Below are 24,636 nucleotides of genomic sequence, written 5' to 3'. Positions count from 1 at the left end.
GGCTCTGGACAAAGCCAAAAATGTCCAGTTTGTCAAATTGACCTCTTCCTGAGGTATAAGATTGCAGTAAAAGATAGCATGCCACTTACTGTATATGAACTTGGCATTCTTTTAAAAGCAATAGTGTCTATATAGGTATGGCTCAATTCTGTTTCTGAGTTAACTATTTGCCGTGGCTCTTTCTTTTGAAGCTGGTACAGAGATGAAGCATTCATGCTATTGTAAAAGCACCAAAAACAAACAAACAAACAATCAAACAAACAAACAAACAAACAGAACAACAGATACACTGTCTTATTCATAGTATGGTATATGCTGTCCTTGCTATTGGCAGGGAAAATTTAAAATGAAATCTATACACAACAAAGCATTATTTTTTTTAAATGATGTATTAAATGTCAATGTACTTCAGAATACAGCATATTTCTACTCTCATATTATCAATATATCCTGAATATATGCATGACTATAACAGCCTTGAGAATACTGAATTAGGCTTCTTTCATTTTTTTTTCTTGTTTTGTTCTTAGTCTGCTTACACAAAAAGAAGAACTGAATATCCAACAGCAAAAATGCAGTTACCGTCACTGCCACTTTATTGGGACAAGTGTATGTATGACCCTTACCCCAAGAAAAGTGTCCAATCCTACATGTAGTTTCCATCTAATTGATGTAATTATAAGAGGAAGGGAATACCTGTGGCAACATTTTCAATGTTGAATGTCATCATGCATATATTGAATTTTATCTTTCAGTAACTTCAATTTCATACAAAGTTCTTGTATAAAATGGATATCTGGGGAAAACTTAGTCCCACTTTAATATAAAGGAATGGTATAGTTTTGGTTGAGATGGGGATTCAGGTTTGAACTTTTTGCGAGATGATTAGAAATCACATGAAATATCAAGGAGAATAAAACTCCAAGAGAAATGAAAAGTTGATTTGGTTATTTGATGAAGTGGGTCCCACATTTTATTAGGACCACTTTGTTTTCCTTTTTTTTTTTGATAATCTCAGCCATTTCAAAACCAATTTTCATCAAAGAAACATTTAATTCCTCTTAGAACTGTATGCTCTTTTAATATTCTATGAGTGGTTTCTAATCATCTCACAAAAAGTTAAAGCATGTATCCCAATCTCAACAAAAACTAGGCCTATGCTATTCCTTTAACCACTGTCTTGTCTCATTTCAGTAATCAAGTTAATGTGCCTTACAAATATTGCTATGACATTGTTCAACTGAAGGGATGTTGCCATTTATGACTGAGAGTCTGGGCAACGTGAAGACAGCTGTACTTGCTAACGATGCTATAACAAGGGAAGTGTGTCACTTTTTATCTTCTTTGACACTGCGCTGAAGATTGCTCGTTTTGTTGTGTTCGATATTTCCATATTGTTACGTTTGATATTTCCATATGGTTACACCACTGACTGAAGTGTTAATTAATGGTGGAAAGTAATAAATGGCTATCAAACATGAACGGCTAAGACTCCCGTTTGATTTGATAATTTACTCACCTGATTTTTGGTACATCACGACCAGCAAGAGACCAGGATGCAAAGAAGAGAAGAATACAAGAGAAAAGACAAGATAAAGATTGATTAGATGACAGCAAGTTTCATTTTCACTGATGTTAAAAGATATTGTGCATGAAACATTTCTTTCCAATGTATCAATAAATGGCATGCAGCATATTAATTTCCCCCCCCCCCCCAATCGAATGGTGTGATAATACCCAGAAAAAAAAAGGAAAGCCAAAAAACAGGAAACTAATTCCTTGTCTTTCTTTAATACGCTGTCTACATAGACACAATTCAAATTCTAGTAACATGTTGACTCTCAGGGAAGTTACAGATATATGCAAAATTAAAAAGATGTCAAATTCTAATTTCACTTGTCTGAACACACACAAGTGATGGTGCAAAAACTTTCCTCTTTCCTCAGTAACCACAAGTAAAGCATGTGGGCATGTTCACACCATTTGACAGTCAGACCATCTTTCTGGCCTGAAACACCTAATCACTGCTCAGGGGCGGATCCAGGAATTCCGTAAAGAGGGGCGCCTTTACAAATTTAGGGGGGGGGGGGGGCGCATGCAACCCCTCTCCCCATTTTTTCTTTTAATTTCTTTTGTTTTAACAAAAAATAGGGGAGGGGGCGCCTGATGCGCTCCCCCTGGATCTGCCACTGCTGCCCATGTGTGGATTGATACCACAAAAGACATGTCATTACAAAGTCAATATTTCATCATGTGACAATCTCATTTCCAGCATGCCAATGGTTCAAGCATGGACCCTACCACCAGGGTCCATGGTTCAAGCATCTTCTTTATCAAAATTTTCTCCACTATTCGATGGAGAGACATCAATAATGCTGACAAAATTCATATCTTTTGTGTCCTTGAAGAGGCAGCTTACAAATTACCACTTTGTGTGTTAAAAAAACCACCCTATTTTCTGAAAGGGAGAACCTTCAATAGCAGAGGGTGCGGTTTTTTTCACACTAAGAGCAATCTTTGTGGTGATAACAATAGTATATTACCAACAGGAGATCGTTCTGATAGTATTCTTTGATAGAAGTGCAAAAGGTAGCATTCTTGATGGCAGAATATCAGAAGGTGAAATATCACAGTGTATCAGTATCACTCGACTCATTTGAGGCCTTTAAAGGGACTGTACAGCACTGGTTGAGGTGGGGATTCATGTTTTGAACATTCCTAATTGAGATAATGAGAAACCTCTTATGAAATATGAAAGAGCATGCAATTTTAAGAAGGATTCAACATTTATTTGATGAAAACTGGTTTTCAAATGGCTGAGATATCAAAAAAGTGATAATAATAAAAGGCAACAGGCTATGCCTTTTATTAAGATCTCTTTGTTTCACCTTGTTTATGGATATCTCAGCCATTTCAAAACCGATTTTCATCAAATAAACTTTTGATACCCCTTAGAATTGCATGCTCTTTAACATCTCATAGAATGGTTTCTGAATATCTCGCAAAATGTTAAAAGCTAAATCCTCACCTCGACCAGAACTGTACACACCCTTTAAATAGCAAAGTCACTTTCCAATAACTATCCAACAACAATTGGGGAATCACTCATAGCTGTATCAAATGACACTAAAATAACAATGAAATAACTTCAACTGAAGTGATAACAAGATTTTCAGTTGCTATTATTGGTGTCATGAATACTACATATTTATGCATACACATATAATATGCATGAATGTAATATGTTTTGTGTTTTTCAGTCTTTTACAAATTGGCCAGGACTTGTGTGTGTGGTTAGTACATTGATGCAGCTATACTGGTACATTTATATTTTAACATGCTGATAAAATGCCAGAAATGTTACACTTCGATCCATCTTGTGTTGCTAGTTGACACACATTGGTGCCTTTATGCAGGTATAGAGGGTGAAGATTATGTTTCTGCTTGTGTGCAGTGGTACAGTGCATTAAAAACAACAACGACGACGACGACGACGACAACAACAACAACGAAGTACAAGAGAAGAGAGGGATTTTGTGCTAGCTAGGAAAGGCAATTTTGCAGCTATGTAGAATATGAAATGGAACATTAGACTGGATGATAGAAAGGAATCATAAATCATTGTAATAGTGACAAATGTAATTTTTGCATTCCCTGATGCCAAAGGAATTTTGTTTCTTTTCTAAAGTAAATTCATGACAAAAAACAAAACAAACTAGAAATGTCGCTATGGCGACTGGTATGCCTCCGCCATAATGCACGATTCTCCTAATAGGTCTATAGTACATGTGGACAATGTGTGATTACATTTTCACAAAATTGGCAAAATATTAAAATGACATGTTTGTCACAAATGCATCGAATGTTTACCTTCCTTGACCTATGTTTAATTGGATGAATAGGAGAGCATGTACTTTAACTTCGACTTTGACCCTTTCATAAGTTTACGCACTTGAGTAATTTTCAAGGTATGGAGAAAAAGTGCAATTTCTGTATTGAACAGTAAATTGTTATCATTTTCATCTGGCCTTTGATTCATAAGAGAATCACTGTCAGGCAGAACATACATAAATATGTACTAAGTTTAAAGATTACTTGAGCCGCTTCCGAGATATGGAAAAAGTAGTAAGTTCAGCACTTTCACTTGATCTTTGACCTTTTGACCTTTGACCTTCTTGGCAAAAAAAAAAATCCCAGAGAATCTCTAGTGGGTAATATACAACTGTACATGCATACATTAAGTTTTAAAAAAATAATCCTGCTGGCATTGCATAAATATAAGGAAAATAGTAACATTTTGAAGTATTGCCCTTGACCTTTGACCCCTGACCTTTGACCCCATAAACCCCAAATTCCCTAGCTAACTACTGACAGTCAGTACATGCATGTATACTTTGTTCCATAAAGATACTTTGAACAATTTCCAAGATACAGAGAAAAAAGTGAAATTTTAACATTTTACTTGACCTTTTGACCTTTGACCTTTTGACCTCATGACCCCAAACTTTCACCAAAGAATCTTAATTGGGTAATACATGTATACACTAATTTTCAAGAAAATATCTTCAGGCATTGCATAGATATGGGGGAAATAGTGCAATTTTAAGCATTTGACCTTGACCTTTTGACCTTTGACCTTGAGCATGTGCACCCAAAAGTTGATAGGCACAACTTCACCCCCTAATACACATACATGCCAAGTTTCATTAGTCTACCTCAAAAGGTTTTGATAGTTACCCTGTCCACAAAATTCATTACGGACGGAAGGACGGACGGACGGACGGACGGACGGACGGACGGACGGACAACCCGAAAACATAATGCCTTCGGTACCACTTCGTGGCGGAGGCATAAAAACAAAATGAATGAAAGGAAAGAAAAAAAAAAGAAGAAATGAAGAAGGTGGGTGCTTGTTGATTCCTACTCCTCACAGAACATAATGGACATTGTTATTTTGTGATGTCTTGAAACCGATACAAATAGCCGTCTTCGGGGAAATTAAAGTCCCATAGCCCTGGGGTATCGCAGAGGAAATGGCAGCATCAGCCGAGTGTATGGCACAAGATGACAATGATGTAAGTGGCAGGCTCCGAGCTCAGACGTGTAGCTAATTTTGGGCAATTACATTTCCCTTTCGACACGACCTGCCTTGGTGTAAATCGATATCCCAACATGACTTTGATTAATCATCCTTTCAAAGCAAGTTTTCATTGCCATGTTACCCAGCCAACTTCATCTTGGGTCATAGTCTACAATGAAACTCGAGTTGACAAGATCTGGCAAGACCTCTGAAAGTCGTCTAGATGGCACTTGGCCATGTTGACACACATACTTTGTCAGCAAGCTATATAAATGTTTCAATAAGAATAACTCTTCTTGAGAATTTTTTCCCCCTTTTATGATGGGGGTTGCTGGGAGGGCAATGGCAATCCTTGAAACTCTAAAATTCAAGTGAGGTGGAAAGAATGTCTGGCAAACACTGCTTGACATCTGCAGCAACTCTGAAACTAAGGGCGCATTCGAGCGCTCTCCTAAAGTGAACTGTACCGTACCGTACCCGCGCCAGAGGAGCGCTCGAACACTCCAAAGTGTACCGTACCGTACTGTACCGAGCCAAAAGTGGACCACTTTCCGATGTGCTCCAGAAGCATACCAAAGGGTGCTCCAAAAGCGTACCAAAGGGTACTAAAAGTTCGCTGTAAAGAATTGCGCGTATCATGCGCATACGTCACAATGCAAAAACATTATTCTCTTTGTTCGGGACAGCTGTAAGTAGTTCACGTGCATTTGGATGACATTTCTGCTACAAAAGTGCGTGACCTTTTCTAAAAATAACTCTTGAGGTACGCTTTTTTCAACAGAGCACTTGAACGCTCCAAAACTGGCACAGTTCGGTACACGTTACGCTTTCGTTCAGTTTGCTTTGGTTCGCTTTAGAGCGCTCAAATGCACCCTAATTCTCACTTTTAAGTTGTATAAAAAAAAATCCATGCTCAGCTGCTAAAATGAATGTGTTTGCCATGCAGAGAGCTAGTAGCTCTATAGAAACTTTTCTTCATAACAGTATAGACACAATTGGTCATGGTCTATTTGTAAAATTTTCTGGATCTAAGACCTATGCTTCTTGAAATAATTATTTATTTTCAGCACATACATCTTAGCATACATTTTGAACCAAGACTAGTTTGAGCTATGAATGAATCCATTTATTATTGTCTCAAGGACTAGGAATGACATACTAGAAACTGCAAACAGTTACAAACTTTACCGTTTAACCAATTGAGGACGGACTAATTTTGCTACAACACGCATCTCCCATAGACACCTGCCCGAGTATACTCGGGACTCATCTTCAACGGGTTTAAGTAAAAAAAAAAAGGACAAGCATTTACTTAGGTGTGATGACAAAAAAAAAACAAGAGACCCGGGGGTCTCGCACTCACCTGAGTATCGCAAGTTCACCTTCCATGCATTCTGGCAGACTCTTACCTGAGAACATTGGAAACTTGTAGTGGGGTAGCTTTGAGAGCTGGGGGCATGGTATCCATTTGCATATTCCATCACACTGGTAAAAATACCTGCAAGGTACACTGTACTTTATAGAATGTTGGACTATGCAGTTTTGAAAAAAAAAAGACTTAAAGCCCTATCACTTTTGAATCTAGAGAACAATATTATTGAATATTCCTTAATTTTGGAGGTGTGTTTGCTCCCCCCCCCCCCGAGTTTTTGTGTTTTTGTGTTTTTGTGTTGTTTTCTTCTTTTTTTTTTTTGGGGGGGGGGAAGACTGCAATGAACAAACTTGTAATTGCAGTCATCAATGTGCAAACACAAAGTAACTTTGCTTTATCAAGTCTGGTTCTAGAGAAAAAATTTTAAATATTCCTTAATGTGTGTGTGTGTGTGTGGGGGGGGGGGGTTAGGTCCCCTCGGGTCCCCAAATGGGAGTATGGTGCCCTGTTGAACAAATTGAGATCTTAAAGGGATCGTATAGTTTTGGTTGAGACCTAATTTGAGGTTTCTAACATTTTTTGGTGAGATAATCAGAAACCTCTTATGAAATATGAAAGAGCATGCAATTCTATGAGGAATTCAACGTTTATTTGATGAAAATTGGTTTTGAAATGGCTGAGATATCAAAAAAGAGCGATTCTACTAAAGTGTGGGACCCACACTTTATCACGATCGCTTTGTTTTACTTTGTTTTTGGATGTTTCAGTCATTCCAAACCCGATTTTCGTCAAATAAACTTTGAATTCCTCTTAAAATGGTATGCTCTGTACTATATACTAAGTGTTTTCTTGGTATCTCGCAAAAAGTTAAAAGCCCAATTCTCATCTCCACCAATACTGTACTATCCCTTTAACTCCCTGGCATGCAACCTGTCAAGTTTGGTGAATATTCATCAAGGGTTTTTTCAAAGATTATGAACATGTACAATTTACACCGCCATTTGGACCCATTCCACCCCACTCCCTTGGGTCCAAAGGGGGGGGGGGGGGGGTCCCCAAGGGGGGAAGGGGCACCCCTGATTCTGCCATGAACAAACTTGAAACAACAGTCATCAATATCCTGACTCATTGTATTAACTTAGCTCAATCACTTCTGGTTCTAGAGAAAATCTTTAAAGATTCCTTACTGGGGGGTGGGTTGGGCCCCCCGGGTGCCCCCCCCCCCCCCCCCAGGTGGGGCATGGTGCCCATTCGATAGAATTGAGATTCTATCCCCCTAGGGATGCTACCTGCCAAGTTTGGTGAAAATTCATAAAGGGGTTTTCAAGAAAAAGATGAAAAATTACAATTTAGGCCCCAATTTAGCCCCCCTGGGGCCCCCCAGGTGGGGCATGGTGTCCATTTGATGGGAATGAGATTATATCCCCCTAGGGATGCTACCTGCCAAGTTTGGTGAAAATTCATAATGGCATTTTCAAGAAAAAGATGAAAATTAGGACCCCCTCCCATCTCCCTCCCCTGGGTCCCAAGGGGGAGGGGGGGGGGGCGGGGGGCACCCCTGATTCCGCCATATGAACAAACTTGAAACTACAGTCATCATTGTACTAACTCATAGTACTAACTTAGCTCTATCACTTCTGGTCCCCCTCTGGGGGCCCCCAGGTGGGGTATGGTGCCCATTTGAATAAATTGAGATCCTATCCCCCTAGGGATGCTATCTGCCAAGTTTGGTGAAAATCGGTCATGGGGTTCTCAAGAAGAAGATGAAAATGTAAAAAGTTTAAGTACAACACTTGAGCCTTCGGCTCAGGTGAGCTAAAAAATCATAACCTGGCAAATACATGCTCATGGACATTTGACAATGACAATTCAACTAGCCTGTGATGAAAGCTCTGAACTTTTGACCTTAAGGTCAGCTAATGGCAATGACTTCAATTTGTGCCATGCCTTCAATTCCAAGAAGTTATTTGATTTTTTTCTTCTTCTTTTTAAGAAGAGTCGTAAAGTCACATTCGGTGAGCACTCTTTTTGTTTAGATTGTCTGATTTTCCTCAAACTTTCACTTTAATATGTGTTTATTGATATTGCTGCGTTCACTCACTCCACACATATATATTTGGGTGAATCTGTCCATCAAATTTCCTGTTTCTTGTTCATATGGACTAATTTTTGCAACTATCTTTCTTATTTCATGAGGAACTTCACAAAATAAAATTAGTCATCCTGGATATCTGGTCATTGTTCAATTTCGAATACACAGTAAAATTCAGAGCTGCCAATTCAATGAGTGCAAAGGCAATATTTGCACCAAAATTACCCCAGGATTTGATGGCTGTGTATTCATTCACATGTCCATTTTTTTTTACTCTCTCTCTCCCCACATCCATCAGTACTAAACTATACCTGCTGGATTTACATAATCACTGAGAAATATTGATGTAATCATACACAAATGTATGCACATAGGCCTATGTGTATGTGCATGTGTTAATGTGTGTATGTGTGTGTGTTTGTATGTACAAATGTATGTATGTATGTATGTATGCATGTATGTATGTGTGTGTATATGTGACCCGCTTCAACAAAAGGATCCCAAAGTCGCTGACGGCTGAGCGGAGAAAATTGAGTTGGAAGTCACACCATAAAAATTGGTCAAAACAATCAGATTTCTGTTTTTGGCATAATTCTGTGCGGTAATGTTTAGTCTATCATCAGCCCAAATTTCGAAGCTAAATGATTACAAAAAAGGCAAGAAATCAGCATTTTTCTGGGCCATGATTTTCCGAATTTCAACGCACCAGAAACGTGTCCGAAGGTTTGGATTTAGCGCCGCAGCTAGACTCCGCCCCTAACAATGAGGGAGTGATCTTATTGGTCGGTGCGTGACATCCTGATTACTGATTGGTCGTGCGTAGTCCGCTGGCGCTAAGCTTGAATGAACATTGCGGAGGTTGCTAGGAGCATACCTTCTATTGCCAAGCAGTGAAAACTGTCTTGCCTCCCCTTGATTTGACCACGATGGCATCGGATGGATAACTTTCAAGACATTTTTCTCGAAACTCTGATTTCCTCAACCACTTGACATGCGCTAATAAAATCATTGATATCTCCACAACCGAGTACTTTTATTAGTTATGCTATATATCAAATTAAAGTAGAAGAGTAAGGGAATAATGTCATGCGATTTTCAGGAAATTGTCCTCCCCGACTTTCGGATCCTTTTGTTGTAGCGGGTCACATATGCTTACACATCTTTCTCATTTCTTAGTTTGTATACCACATCCATCTGTATCTAAATGCAAAGGCATGATCTTAAAGGTGCACATCTTATCACAGTTTATTCACTGAATTGTTTCATCAGCTTGCAACATAATTTCAAAGTTGTGCCAGCAAAAAGTAGTGGATCTACCCCCTTCCTTCCAACATTTCATGATGATGGGGGGTGGGGGGGGGGGGATGGAGCTCCTTGCAGAAAGGCTTACACACAGACATAAGCCACTCTCCAAGTGTGTGTGTCACACACTCAGGCAGGGGAGGATGGGGTGAGGACAAAAAGGTAGTAACAGACACAGCTATCACCCACTGATGGTCTAACAGGATTTGAAAGCTGACATTTAGCCAAGGCAAGGTGCCAAGTTCATGGGGAAAATAATATTTGTTATAATGGGTCCGTTGCAGATAATAATGTTTGGTCGTTCTCCCCTTCCTCTTTCTTTTTATCTCTATCTCCCCACCCCTCTCTCTCACAGCAACGACTTGGCAATAACCACGGCAATATTTCTAGAGCACAAATGAACAAAACTGGCTTGTAACCCAGAGATCTCATGATAAATATTTGTTGCAGTTGATATGTGTACCTTACAATGTTTATGAGAATCAATGTGGAGATCATCGTAATAATGATTTTTTTTAATAGTTTGTGTATGTCCCCTTTACCATACACGTCATACATTACAGTATTGAGTATCATATCTTCATGTCAACATGAAAACATAGACAGGTGGATGACTTTGCCTGATGGGAGAAAAAAATGAGCCACCAATTTTGTTGGGAGGCATGCACTGCATGGAAGTAAAATATTACCTGAAACATGGTTTGTAAAGGACACAACATACTGTAAAACGAGGAATGTTCGCGTGCATTTTGATTTCGCGAATTTCGCGAGCGCCAAGATTCGCGAAATTTCTTGTCTACGCCATATGCATTGAGCGCCAGTGGCAAATCGCGAAAATTTCATGCCACGAAAAAGGCCGTCGGCTCCAATTCGCGAAAATTTTGTACCGCGAATATATCATGTTTTACAGTAGTAATCACAGAGAAGTGTTTATTCTTCTCTCCTTCCCGAACTCCCCCCCCCCCCCCCCCGAAAAAAAAAGAGTGTTAACCCCTTGAGGACGAGTCTAGAGTACACTTGTCTGGTGTCTATGGGAAATATGTGTTGTAGCAAAATTAGTCCGTCCTCAACTGGTTAATGTAGGTACATATTAAGCTACAAAGCATAACAATGCCATTATACCACAAAAAATGATGTCATTCATCACCCTAGGTATATGGCATTGTATAGGGGACTGCACGAGATTGGGCACCCGTTTTATTTGGTAAGCTGATCTCAGTTGTGTGGATGAAAAAAACAAAAACAAGAACAGCAAACAATGTTGGAAGTGAATCATTTCAAGCTGATCTCCTGACTTCAATTACAAGATGGATGATCATGTGTACGATTGGCTGACTCTACTGACAACTGGCTGGAAATATTTTGGGTGCTGGGAGCCAGAATTGACAAATGTTTTCAACTATGGGCTTGCCTTCAAGACAACATTCAAGTGTCAAAAAATAGCTTACATGCGCGTGAGAATATACCAAGAGTAATATGTTCAGCTCTATTCACGGAACTTCCATCCCGTTTTGGAAGAAACAAAAAATTAAAAACATCCTAAGGAGCATCATGGCTTGTCATCAACATCCACTGTTAAAAGGGATATGCCTGTGTGCTAAGATTGAATGATTACCCTGGGCTTGACAAAGATATTCTTCCAAATTCCAAACCATGTACAGGACTGAAATATCAATTTTGCACGTAATTCACACATATATCTATGCATTTGATTTTGTTCTGCATTTGCTAAAAACAGATATTTGCAGCAAGAACAGATCTACATTTAATGTTTAATTTGATATCATATATTTGATCTACATGCAGATATAATGATCTAGTTTATGATTCAAGCACAACTTCACTGGACATAACAATCACATATACAGCCATCTGTGAATAATAAGTCAACACTTAATGACTTTAAGAGCACAACAGTTGACGTGAGGGAGATATATTTAATGATTTAGAAAAGAATTATCATTTTGCAAGTTTAATTTTACAAACAAAGGGCATCTGTTTGCTATTTTGGATGGCCTCACTTTTTTTGCTAATGCATGTTCTTACTCCTCCCCCTCCCTCATCCCTCATGCTTGCCCTGTAAAGAATTTGACTAGCCCATAGACACAGGGCAAGCCCTTGTGAGTAGCCATACTGGTGTTACGAACATTTTCTTCTTCATGTCCCTGATGTGGAAGCCTCATTTCTGAACAATGCCCCTATACCTTGAATTTCATAAATTTCCACACATTACTGCTCCCACACTGAGAAGAAAATGTTATTAAAGAACATTTCTCCAATTCAGAGAGTTTTATCGCTTGGTCCTTACTCACATCAAGACGATCTGAGTCGAAGTGACATTAAGAGCTCACAGTACTTGTAGGTTGTATGTCTCACCACGTTCAAATTTCAGTCTCAATCCGATATACGATATCTTATGAAGGGTTTTCAACCCCCCACTGCACATCAAGACACCTAGACAGACAAACAAACTATCGCATTTTGTCTGCGGCATTTCAATCCTCCCAACAAACACAAACCCCAACAGACTCACTGCATTTCGGGCAAGAATTCAAATAACACCAAGACAGAGAAGCGGATATCAGAATCTGAAATAATCTGGCAGCATTAAAAACAAGGGTAATCGCATTACACTCTCGTGGATTTCAAGTATGTACTTTCGTCTGGAATATGCTCTTTTAACAGGATTACCGGGGGAGGAATGTTTTATGGGAATCCCTTGGATTGTAACAAGAGCACAGAAGAAAAAAGAAAAAGAGGAAGGATATAATAGGCATGAACTGTTTTTAAACACGCAGGAAGAGAAGCCGAAATAAGCTGACAGGGAAATCGGAGACCCCGGCAGGAAGCCGAGCCCACGGTGTGTTGCGAGAATGTTTCTTTCTCATCGCCTCTCATCGCCGTCTGGCAGACGATGATGAGAGGACAACCACTGATGCACGCAGGGCAGCCTAGGCGCTAGAAGAGGGTACATAAGCCGTGGCCACACTGGCAAAACATTGCTAAGTTTAAGTTCACGATGTTTAAGTTCCCAAAGTTTTGCCAGTGTGACCTCAAACTTCCCGAAGTCTGTGAAACTCCTCGCAAAACTTCCCACTCACACAGGGAAATTTCTGAACCCCCACAAGTCTTCTAAAAGCTTGTGAAGTCTGAACACTCACAACTGAAACTTCACAAAGTTTGTCATGTGACCAGGCCGCCAATTGTTTGTGGGCAGTGCCTCTGCAGCGCAAGCTCATTGGGCTGTAAGTGAGTGCATTGTTACATCACAATCATTAGCTGTCAGACCTTTCCTTTTTTGTTACGCATGTGCACCAGTGACCCTAATTTCAAGAACTGAGACCTTGGGACGTTTGGCCACTGGTGAGGACAGATGAGCAAACTTTGTGAAGACTTCTCAAAGTTAAACTCTGCGATGTTTTGCCATTGTGAAAAAACCAAGAGACCCGCGGGTCTAGCGCTCACCTGAGTATCGCAAGTTCACCTTTCACGCAGTCACTAATCTAAATTATTCACAGCTCTACCAAAATTTGACGAGGCATTCTCAAGTGGCATTTTGACGAGGCATTCTCAGATGAAAATGTACAATAAGGGCCCAATTTTTTCAAGATTCCTTAATTTGGGGGAATTGGGGCCCCCTGGGGCCCTCTGGGTGGGGCATGGTGCCCAGTTTGATAAATTGAGATCCTGACCACCTAGGGATGCTACCTGCCAAGTTTGACAAAAATCCATCATGAGGTTTTCAGGAAGAAGATGAAAATGTACAATTCAGGCCCCCATTTGGACCCTTCCAACCACCCCCCCTACCCCCAAGAGGGGCACCCCTGGATCTCCTATGAACAAACTTGAAACTACAGTCATTAATGCACTCACTCATAGTATTATCTCAGCTCTATAACTTCTGATTCTAGAGAAGATTTTTAAAGATTCCTTCATTTGGGGGGTTTGGGCCCCCTGGGGGCCCCCTGGGCGGGGCATGGTGCCCATTTTAACAAATTGAGATCCTAACCCCCTAGGGATGCTACCTGCCAAGTTTGGTGAAAATGGGTCATGGGGTTCTCAAGAAGAAGATAAAAATGTACAATTTAGGCCCCATTAGGACCCCTCCTCACCCCCCCCCCCCCCCCCCCCCCCGGTCCCAAGGGGGGCACCCCTGATTCTGCCATGAACAAACTTGAAACTACAGTTATCAATGTGCTAACTCATAGTATTAACCTAGCTCTATCACTTCTGGTTCTAGAGAAGAAGATTTTTGCGGATTCCTTAATTTTGGGGGGTTTGGGCCCCCTGGGTGGGTCATGGTGCCCATTATAACAAATGGAGTTCCTAACCCCCTAGGGATGCTACCTGCCAAGTTTGGTGAAAATGGGTCATGGGGTTCTCAAGAAGAAGATGAAAATGTACAATTTAGGCCCCATTAGAACCCTTCCCCACCCCCCTCCCCTGGGTCCCAAGGGGGGCACCCCTGATTCTGCCATGAACAAACTTGAAACTACAGTCATCAATGTACTAACTCATAGTATTAACTTAGCTCTATCACTTCTGGTTCTAGAGAAGAAGATTTTTACAGATTCCTTAATTTTGGGGGGTTTGGGCCCCCTGGGGGCCCCCTGGGTGGGGCATGGTGCCCATTTTAACAAATTGAGTTCCTAACCCCCTAGGGATGCTACCTGCCAAGTTTGATGAAAATCGGTCTTGGGGTTTTCAAGAAGAAGATGAAAATGTAAAAAGTTTACGCACGACGCACGACGCACGACGGACGACGGACGACGGACGACGGACGACGGACGACGCACGACGCACGACGGACGCCGGACGAAGGGCGATCGCAATAGCTCACTTGAGCCTTTGGCTCAGGTGAGCTAAAAAGACCTAAAAAAGACCCTAAAAATATGTTAGATCGATACGACACAGTATGAGTGTATCTCATCTTCACTCTTTTTTTTTCCACAATGCTAAAACTTAAAACTTTGATATCAAACTTCTGTAGGAACACTTGTTGCTTAATCATAACCATCCCGCAATTCAAAGCATCATTTTCCTTCTCTTTGAAACTAAAAAAACAATATTTTCTAAATTAAATTTTATTTGTACACCAGAGCCTTCATCTATCTATTTTTTCATTTCATTCAATTTATATTTTTGGGATAAATACAATTCTGCCATATCCATTCTCAGATTACACTGTCATCGTTTCACACTTCTTTCCCTTCATATCAAGGTTGACAATCTGCTCTAGACATCATATACCCATTTTGGTCACAAGGGCAATCCACTCCGTTCATGAGCTTATAGCCCTGGAACATGTAAAAAAAGGAAAGTGGAGAAATACCCTCAAAACACAAAAAGAGAAATACCCTCAAAATCTGAAAAGAGAAACAACAGTTGATGGCAAGATCTTGGGCATGGATGGGTGAAGAAGCAGGAAAGGTCTGCTGGCGGTCTGGCTTCATGACCAACCTCGAGGGAGGCATCAAGAAGTCTTCTTTCAATGACACATATCCTCACACCAAGAAGGAGCAGCCTCACAAACAGGAGGGGGGGGGGGGGGGGCAACTACACTGTATCAAAATCTCCTGACATGAAATATGAAAGGCCCGTTCACACACAAGGGAAAAAGTGAGATTTAAAAATCGATTTTCTTATCGCGATCAAAATTAAAAATTTTTTTCCTATGTGGACAGAAAAATCTCACTAATTTTCGCCATCGTAATCGCGATCCAACTCGCACTATTAGTGCGATTTTTCAGAAAAATTGTGATTATTTTGCCAAGCGTCGTGTGTGTGAGCGCGATCGAGATTCGGAAATCGGTATTTTTAATCCCATCGTTCGTAGCGCGTGAACGTCAACATTATTGGGACCGCGGGGTCAGTCTTTGGTCATGCAATTTTGCGCATGCGCAATTTGGCCACTGATCGTTCTTTCCTTGCTACGAAGTGCGATTTTTCCCTGTGTATGAACGGACAAGAAAAAAAAATAGAAATTTGGATCGCGATTGTATTTTCGATTTTCGTTGTGTGTGAACGGGCCTAAAGTCACAGGACTAGCTGCCAACCTTGAGTGGAGGAACTTTGAAAATTGTACATTTTACAGGGTTCAATCTGGTACACACTCAAGTTATGATTCTGACACATATACTTTGTACATTGAGCAAAAAACCTTGAAATTTTGAACTTCAGCATTTCAAATGTGGACATTATCAGAAATTTTAGAGATGTTCTCTTATCTTTTTGACCTTTTTATTTTGAGGGTTCATGACAATTCATTTATCAGAGTGAGACGTTTAGAATTGAGTGGATTGCGTGAGTATGACATTGATTGCGTGAGAGTTGGAAGCCCAGAAGTCACGACAAATGAATGGCCTTGCACAGAGTCTGAGCACACATATGTACACTATGTGCCTGTGTTCACATCAATACATGCATCATTTATATTTTTGATTGTGTATGTTTTCTCTCTCGAGGCAAGGCACTTCCTTTCTGAGTCATACGCGTCTGGTTTACAAGGAACACACAAACAAACAAACAAGCAAACAAACACACAAACACACACACAAACAAACAAACACATTTCCATACAGTGACAGTTAACAAATAACAGGAAAAATGAGAATCCAGTAGTAAAGAACAGATTGTATGTGATAGCCATGCTGACAGATATTATGACCGAAGATAGCTTCTCAGTATAGTTTCCTGATGTGCAACAACCCTTTTCTCAAGTTATTGTAATCATATACTCATTTCTCTGACCCCCCCCCCCCCCTCCCCCTCCTCATTTTTTCCCCCCATTTTCATTAAGGAAGGAGCACTGTGAGTCAGTGGTTGCAACAATGTTGGCAGATTGATGGAAGGGAAAACTCATACCACATGTCCCGGTATGATGGTAAAGAAAAGCTGTCCAGTAGAGGTGCATTTCTCAAGGTAAGAGAGACCTTCTGCCCTTCAGAAAATCTGTTGCATTTCATCTTCTTGGGGGCTATTCCCCAGACTGTAATCAACAAACGATAAGTGCTACGTGTGTAAATGAGAAAGTCCACTGCGACACTTAGTTTCATTTTCCATTTCATAGGCATCTTTTCAAACAATTCCAATTACTAGCATAATGACCACATGTTCTTGTTTATAATGAGAATGTTAATTTCTAGTTTTTCCTGTTTAAAGTAGAATATTTTACAGAAACATTTTTGGGTCCCTTTTGGGAGTATGAATACTTATGTAAGCAAATGGGATTGAAAGGGCAAACCATTGGTCAAACAGATATGCTCTGCAGGCCAACAATTCAGGTCAAGAGAAATTGAAGACAGGCCAAATACATTGTACTTGTGAACATACACATACTCACAAAATCTCCCTTTTTCCACTCCCATTTACAAATTTGTGATTTCTAGGTTCATGGTCATGTCATTGTAGATTTGTTTTTGCTTTTCTCTTTCTTTCTTTTTTTTTTTGGGGGGGGGGACGGGGGAGGGGTCGAAATGGTCTGAAAGCTTTTAATATCAAGTCTGTGAGGAAACTGCCTCATTAGTCCAACAGCCTACTTCCTTCCTCTCACAAATAACAGCGTCATTAACTTTGTGGAATATATATATTATGCTCCATCAACGAGACAATAAAGAAATAACAATAAAAAAAACCAACATACACACATACATATAAAAACAACAACAACAAATACTCCAGGTAAATTTTGGCACCTCTAGAGCTGACAGGCTTGGCAGACAGTGAACAACAACAAACAAACAAACAGAAAACTGCTACCAGACATCCATCTTTCATTCCGCATCATGCATGGGCTGAGGTGATGCGGAGGATATCTGACGATGAAGGAAGTCATCTCAAACTGGGCTTGGGACAACTCAACAACCCCTGGAGTTCTTTCTTCTTTCTCCTTTTTTTTCCTCCCTAGGGCCAGATACTGCACTCCTCCAGCTTGTGTTGTAGCCAATCTCAACTTGATGAGTGCTTTATAGGATGTTTTGTTACATTGTACTATATCAGCAGGATAAGAGTAAAATTTGAAATTGCAGAGGTGCCCCCCCCCCCCATTGCTCACAATATTATTTAATCTAGTTCACATTATTATTTCCATTTCAGCATAAATGGAAATAATACTCTCATCAAAACATTATTATTTTTTCCTCAAGTGAAACCGGGTCATACAACAAAAGACAATTTTATAACTGTAAGTCTAGACTGGTCTATATTTCCTTGATGAATTACTAGTCAATAGCTGACAGGGCCCCCAAGTGCCATGAAATAACTCCATTGCATACTACACAAAACCTTATAAGCAACAGGTTTAGTTGGGTAAACATATTTCAAACTTGGAAGATTGTTCTTTCCATGATTCTGACACGGCAAACACATTTTCACAGAATGTAATCCATGTGCTCTGAATGCAACAACATTTCACACATATATGCATTAAAAAGCCAAACTCTGGCACTAGGGAAAGGCCACAGAGACATCATTCTGCAATGTGTCTGCCCCCATTATAAGTTCAGCAATACAAATATTGTTCACCTGTCCTCATATGTTCTTTCTTGGCAGAGAATGATGGCTATAAGTGTGAAATCAGACATGTCCTTAATCCAGATGTGGTATTTTAATGATTGTGACATTTGAATAAGTTGGAATGGGAGTGCTTTTCTTATTTCAAAATCTCACTAAAGGGAATTCAAACTGCAAATATCTAAGAGTGAAAGATAGGTAGATAGGTAGGTAGATTGATAGATAGATATGGGGGGGGGGGGGTGGGTAGTAAAGAAAGAGGAAAAGAGGGAGATAGATAGGGAGTTAAATACAATACCATGCACTTCATTTTGAAACTCAGTTGGCATATCTAAATCAAACAATACAAAATAAAACAATACACAACAGTAGTATGGAACTTAATACTAGATGATATCAAAACTCATATTTTGTTAATATGTTCAAAATGTATGTTTTGATAAAAATTATTTGATGTAACTTTAAACCAGGGAAGAGCAGAAAATGAGTATATGGGTGTATTTACTGTCAGGTATTATTGTTGGGTAAATATTGAAACTAGCACGCGAGTAAGCCAATACTGCCCTGGAAAGCATTAATATCTATCAGTGAACAGGTCCTTTTTGGCTGTTTTCCATTAGTTCTTAATCATGATATAGTGTTCTTAATCTGATGGTTATATTTGACACATGTGTTTTGTTGTAACTTGTACAATAGTGGAAGCTTCCTCATTGTATTTTATTATACTGGATTGAACTGAAATGATTTGAAATAGATACACACACACACACAACTGGAGCACCATTCTAATTTCAGCTTTGACTGTTTCTTACTCTACAACCAACTCTGCCAGGAAGGCTACAGATTCAAACAGGAGTCCATTAAAAAAAAAATGATACTGTTCTGCCATTATCAGAAAAAAAACAACAACAACAACAAAAAGTATGTGTGGGATTACATTTCCCACCCATGAAGTCATGTACATTTATTGCATCTTTTAACACAATGAAACAGGTTATATTCTAGTGTCACAAAAGAGGGGGTCACACAGGGACTAAATCTTTCAGCTTGAGTTCTTCATTAGTTCACACAGTATTTTTAATCTTCGATGATTAGCTTGTAGTTGTAAACTTTAATCTTTACGATTGCTAATCCTTGAGTGCATCCACATGGTACTAAACTACAAGCTAATCATCAATATTTAAAACTCTGAATTAATCTTAAAGATTAAAAAACTTCGTGCGAACCTAACTATTACCACTGGTGAAGTATTTTCATCCCCTCTTTATTTAGATTCATGTTCGTGAGCCAGGCGCGCAAGCCGATACCATGTTTGTCGCTGTGCAGCAGGCGGAGTATAATGTTATGACAGAAATAGATGCATGCACACTGGAGCTGAGAGAGAGAGAGAGGGGAGAGTCAGGGTCTACCTAGGCCGGAGGATAGGGGACACTGAGTGATGGGTGGGGGTCATACCAGGTCAGGTAGGGGGTGTTCAAGGAATGGAAGGGGGATTGTGCTTTTTCTTTTCAGTTTTAACTCATTGGCAAGGTGCCAAACTGAGATTGTTAAACAATACTGTGAAGTCATCAAATCAGGGCTGCCAATAACAAACAACCAACCAGGTGAACAAACATTGAAACAAACAGTCAAATCACTAATAAAACATGATGCCCACAACAACAAAAAAGTCTGAGGGCAAACAACTTCCCTTGATAAAAAAGACACTGAAATTGTTTATACTGAGTATGTTTTCTTGAATCTTAGAAGAAATCACTAGTGGTTTAAAATCATATCGAGCAGAATTCTTTTACTATGGCATCATAAACTGCCTTCATTATTGCTGTGGTAGCGTTAGCAAACTTACCTTTATCCCTTGCCCCCCCCCCCCCTTGATGAAGTGGAACGTATTGAACTTATTACTCTTTTCCACAAGTAATAGTTTTCATTGAATGGTGAGGTACAGGTAGCAAATCTAGAGAGGATAAAGAGGGGAAACCAGAAATCATTACAATCAAATCATACTTTTATCTCGGTGTCGAGAAGAGACCTAAGCAAGCCACGCAATGATGCGATAAGAATTCTGATGCACCCACGCAATCACAACCCAAATGAGGCAAAAAGACTGTTGTTGGCCAATATGTGCAGGAGTGATGATAACCCATCTCTACAAATATTGCACTTTCATGGCTGGAAGATTTCCAAAAAATCTATGCCAGTCTTCCTATTGAGTGCCTGGCTGTGTGAGAATCCTGTTCCCTAAAAGAGAGGGAAAAAAAATGTTAGAGACAACGGGCTAAGATTTGCCTCATCTCACACAAACCTGTGAGCTACATTGCCCTACTCTGGCACTGGATAGAAAGAATTACACATCTAATTCTTAACACTGAAATAGATAAAATTATGATGTGCACTCGCATCAGCGCAATGTTCTGACATCTTGACTTGGCGATCTCTCAATTGTTGGAGTGTTTTTGCTCAAATTTTGGCTTAAACAAGTGGCCCACTCTAAAAACAATAACCTATATCAAATGGTATTGATTGCTGTATAAGCCATATAATACACAGGATTTTTATTTTCACATATTTCGAGAGAAGGGTGCTATTTGCCAATTTTACATCCCATGAAATATGATTATCAGCTCTGATCCTGACATTAGTGTGACTTGCACACATACATTTATCCGTCCAGTGCTGTACTCCACAATCGTGGCTTTAACCCCTGGCAAAATTATAAGGGAGTCCCAATTTGTGGGGGGGGGGGGGGAAGAGACTTGCTGAAAGTATGGCACATACAGTACTACAGAGTTAAATGATTTTGTCAAGGTGAGGCAGTTCAAAGGACAAATTGAAGGACAACAATAATGCCTCTGGCAACACTTTGTGGCGGAGGCATAAAAACTGGTTCATAAGAATTAATCTGTACAAGTAGAGTTGCTCAGGAGGTACAAAGAAAGAGTTTTATTGCAAAACGTGTTCACTTCAGTCTTGTCAAGTTGAAATATTTGTGATTAAACCTGCTTAAATAAAATGAAATAAAATAAACAAACAAAGACAACAATTAGAAAATGGGGGATATATTTCATTACAATTTGAAGAATATTCCTTGCTATGCAGCTGGTGAGGTATACCATTGGAATGGTCTTATTTTGCTCTATCTATAATGACAGATTTACTTTTAAATAACTAGATAAGGTGCTTATCCCGTTTTGCCATCAATCTCTTCAAATGTAGTCACATGTGTCATTATTTGAGATTCAAGTCATCTGTCACCAACCAGGAAATCTGATGGGGGAAAACCACTCTTAGACATACACCTTATACATTTGTAAATTTAGGCACGGATTGATCAGTTTAGGATGATCTATAAATGAGACCAGCAAACACAATGTCTTTTCCATGCTTGGCCTACTTTCTCACCAACACTAGTCACTGACAGATGGGTAAAAAAAAAGAAGAGAATTACTTGAAAAGAAATAATCATTCAAAATCTGTCCATATGACACTTATTTTCCCCAGACATTATATCATTGCATATATATCTCAATTGAAATACTCCTAACAATTCTGAGTCCTGTGAAATTTATGTGTCTGCTGTCACAAAGTCAGAAAATGGAACAAAAACAAAATGAAAAATGCCTGTCATGTGGTTCCTTTCAACAACTAAAAAGACAGTATGAACATTGGATGGGGCAAAGTAAACCTTATGAAAAAAATAATGATAATATCTAGAGGACGGCGTGGGTGTGTATGTGGCAGGGGGGTGGGGGGCTTGGTGTAGGGCCCACCACACTTCTCCAGTAGATAGACTCGTGAGCACATCTGTTTTTTTTTCTCCTCTGCACTCATTAATAGTTCTCTGAAAAGGTTGTCTACCTGATGTATCATAGTGTTGGAAACATTCTGAGGGGGTGAAAACATGGCGTAATAGAAAGATAACAGAATTATTCTACACAGCCCACCCACTCCGAGGTAAGAAAAAAGAAAAAAAATAAGGAAAAAAAAATCCTGAGAAAGGCGAAGAGATGTTTAAGGAAAGCCTTGCATCTAAAGCCACAAAGTCACTCTAGATGATAAACAAGCGTGTCATTGATGGAGCCTGCTTATTTTTGGAGAACGAAAGTGGCTGAAGGTGGGAGTAGGAAACGGGGTCAGACAAATGAGAATGGTTGGGGCAGATTCTGCTATCAGGTAAGCAGCGATGTAGATGTCTGCCGTCCACTGCTGGTACGAGAAACTCCGAGAGACTATTTTCAGTCCACGGATCATGTCTAGAAATGTAAGCTCCATAGCAGACGTTTCCTTCCTCAACAACTTTTTAATATTGTCTCCTAATTTGACCACAAACAGAAGTTTGGTTCCCTGGTAAAAATCGACACACCAAGAATCCAGGGGAAAAACCAGAAAAGGTGCCATTAAGGGTTCGTATAGTTTTGGTTGAGACCTAATTTCAGGTTTCTGACATCTTTTGGTGAGATAATGAGAAACCTCTTATGAAATATGAAAGAGCATGTAATTCTATGAGGAATTCAACATTTATTTGATGAAAATTGGTTTTGAAATGGCTGAGATATCCAAAAAAGAGTGATTCTAATAAAGTGTGGGACCCACACTTCATTACGATCGCTTTGTTTTACTTTGTTTTTGGATGTTTCAGTCATTCCAAACCCGATTTTCATCAAATAAACTTTGAATTCCTCTTAAAGTGGTATGCTCTGTTCTATATCATAAGTGTTTTCTTGGTATCTCGCAAAAAAAAATAAAAGCCCAATTCTCATCTCCACCAATACTGTACTATCCCCTTAAGCAAGACTTCTTTTTGCTCCATCGATAGTGAGGCAACTACACAAAGCCAAAGATTTTATGCTCGCATTCTCAAAACACTCAATGAAACATTTGGGAAACTGGTCCCAAAATTCTGAATAACTTGAATCACAATTTTTCAAACTATTCAATCATACTGCAGTTGAAAGTTATAAAAAAAGGGAGAATACCAAAACATTCTGTCAGCTCGCACTTCCGACAAATAAAGTAAATATAATTGTTCTCATTCAACATGGAAAGAAGCATGGATCACGATGCATGTATACAAATTGTGTTATGCTCTACTCGGCAATTTTTGCTCATCTCGGCAATTTTTGCTCATCTCAAAATTTTTTGCAAGAATTAGAGCAGAGTTCTGGAATATGTGAACTTCATGACACAATACATTAGATCATCTTTTAATCATCCGTGTGTTGAAATGATGCAGGACTGACAAAAAGAACCTGTTGTTACAGTTATATGATACTCTCTACAAATTCAAAATTTTATTTTTGCATTAGGTATACACACAAAGTTTTTGTGTGTATTGCAGAATTCCATCCTCACACAAGTTTATCACATAATATATTGAACTATCTATTCCTATCAATCTGTCATCTAAGTGTTGAACATCCTCACTTAAAGTTTGCTTTTTTGTTTGTTTGTTTTTCAAGATTTCTGAGGATTTTTTCTTGTTGTTATTGCCTTGTGGTATACACACCCGTCAGACTCCACACATGTATCAGTGCTGTCATCATCTGACATAATGGTGATGACATCCTGAATCCAGCGTAGCATCATCGCGACTCGGTTCCCAATATCGCACGGGGTGATGCCAAACTTCACACGCCAGCCGAGCAACTGTCAATTTGAAGCAAACGTGATACCCAACATGCACATATAAGCTCACTTGCAGAGTCCCAAAATAATCCCAGCCTGGTCTTTTTCAACACATACCAGCTTCCTCAGTAATCAAAACTTCTGTCAATAAGGGCAGATAGAGATATGGAGAGTTGGCACTGATGTACTATATTCTCAGCTTATCAGACATGATTTCTTCACTGAACAGATGGCTAGAATGTTACGTTATTTTCCAATCGGGAAGAGAATACTACAAAATCAATGTGACAAGCATGCACTGGTGTATTGCTGGAGCAACGGGGAAATTCACAGCAAAAAGGAAAAAAAAAAGATATAAAAAAAGTCCAATGATAACTCTGAGAGAAAGGAAAACAAGTACAAACTTCAACTCATTCATACTGTTAACCTCAGAACCTGGCGAGTTGATTCACACAGAATAATTTTGTGACACTTTTTGGGCCAACCGCAATTGTGGACCCGATGGGCAACAAAAAGCTCTACACTGACTGATGTCCTTGGAGGGTGCAGACACGTCGTGCATTCACACCACGTTCTGCGATGACGACTCCTAGCACGATTCCTCACAGGATTTTGAATTTCACATCACACGGTTCCAGTCAGTTCGAGAGCATGGTG

The 24,636-nt window shown here is 39.5% G+C and overlaps 1 pseudogene; it reads right to left on the bottom strand.

Moving 5' to 3' along the window:
* Window positions 1-24,636, bottom strand: part of LOC139744113 (neuron navigator 2-like) — a 367,146-nt pseudogene that overhangs the window by 175,849 nt on the left and 166,661 nt on the right.

Source organism: Diadema antillarum, unplaced genomic scaffold (genome assembly GCF_040938485.1).
Source record: "Diadema antillarum isolate AM-2024a unplaced genomic scaffold, OU_Dant_1.0 seq00001137_RagTag, whole genome shotgun sequence".
Lineage (NCBI taxonomy): Eukaryota > Metazoa > Echinodermata > Echinoidea > Diadematoida > Diadematidae > Diadema > Diadema antillarum.
Note: the sequence above shows the minus strand (reverse complement) of the source record. Positions and strands in the feature narration are given on the sequence as shown.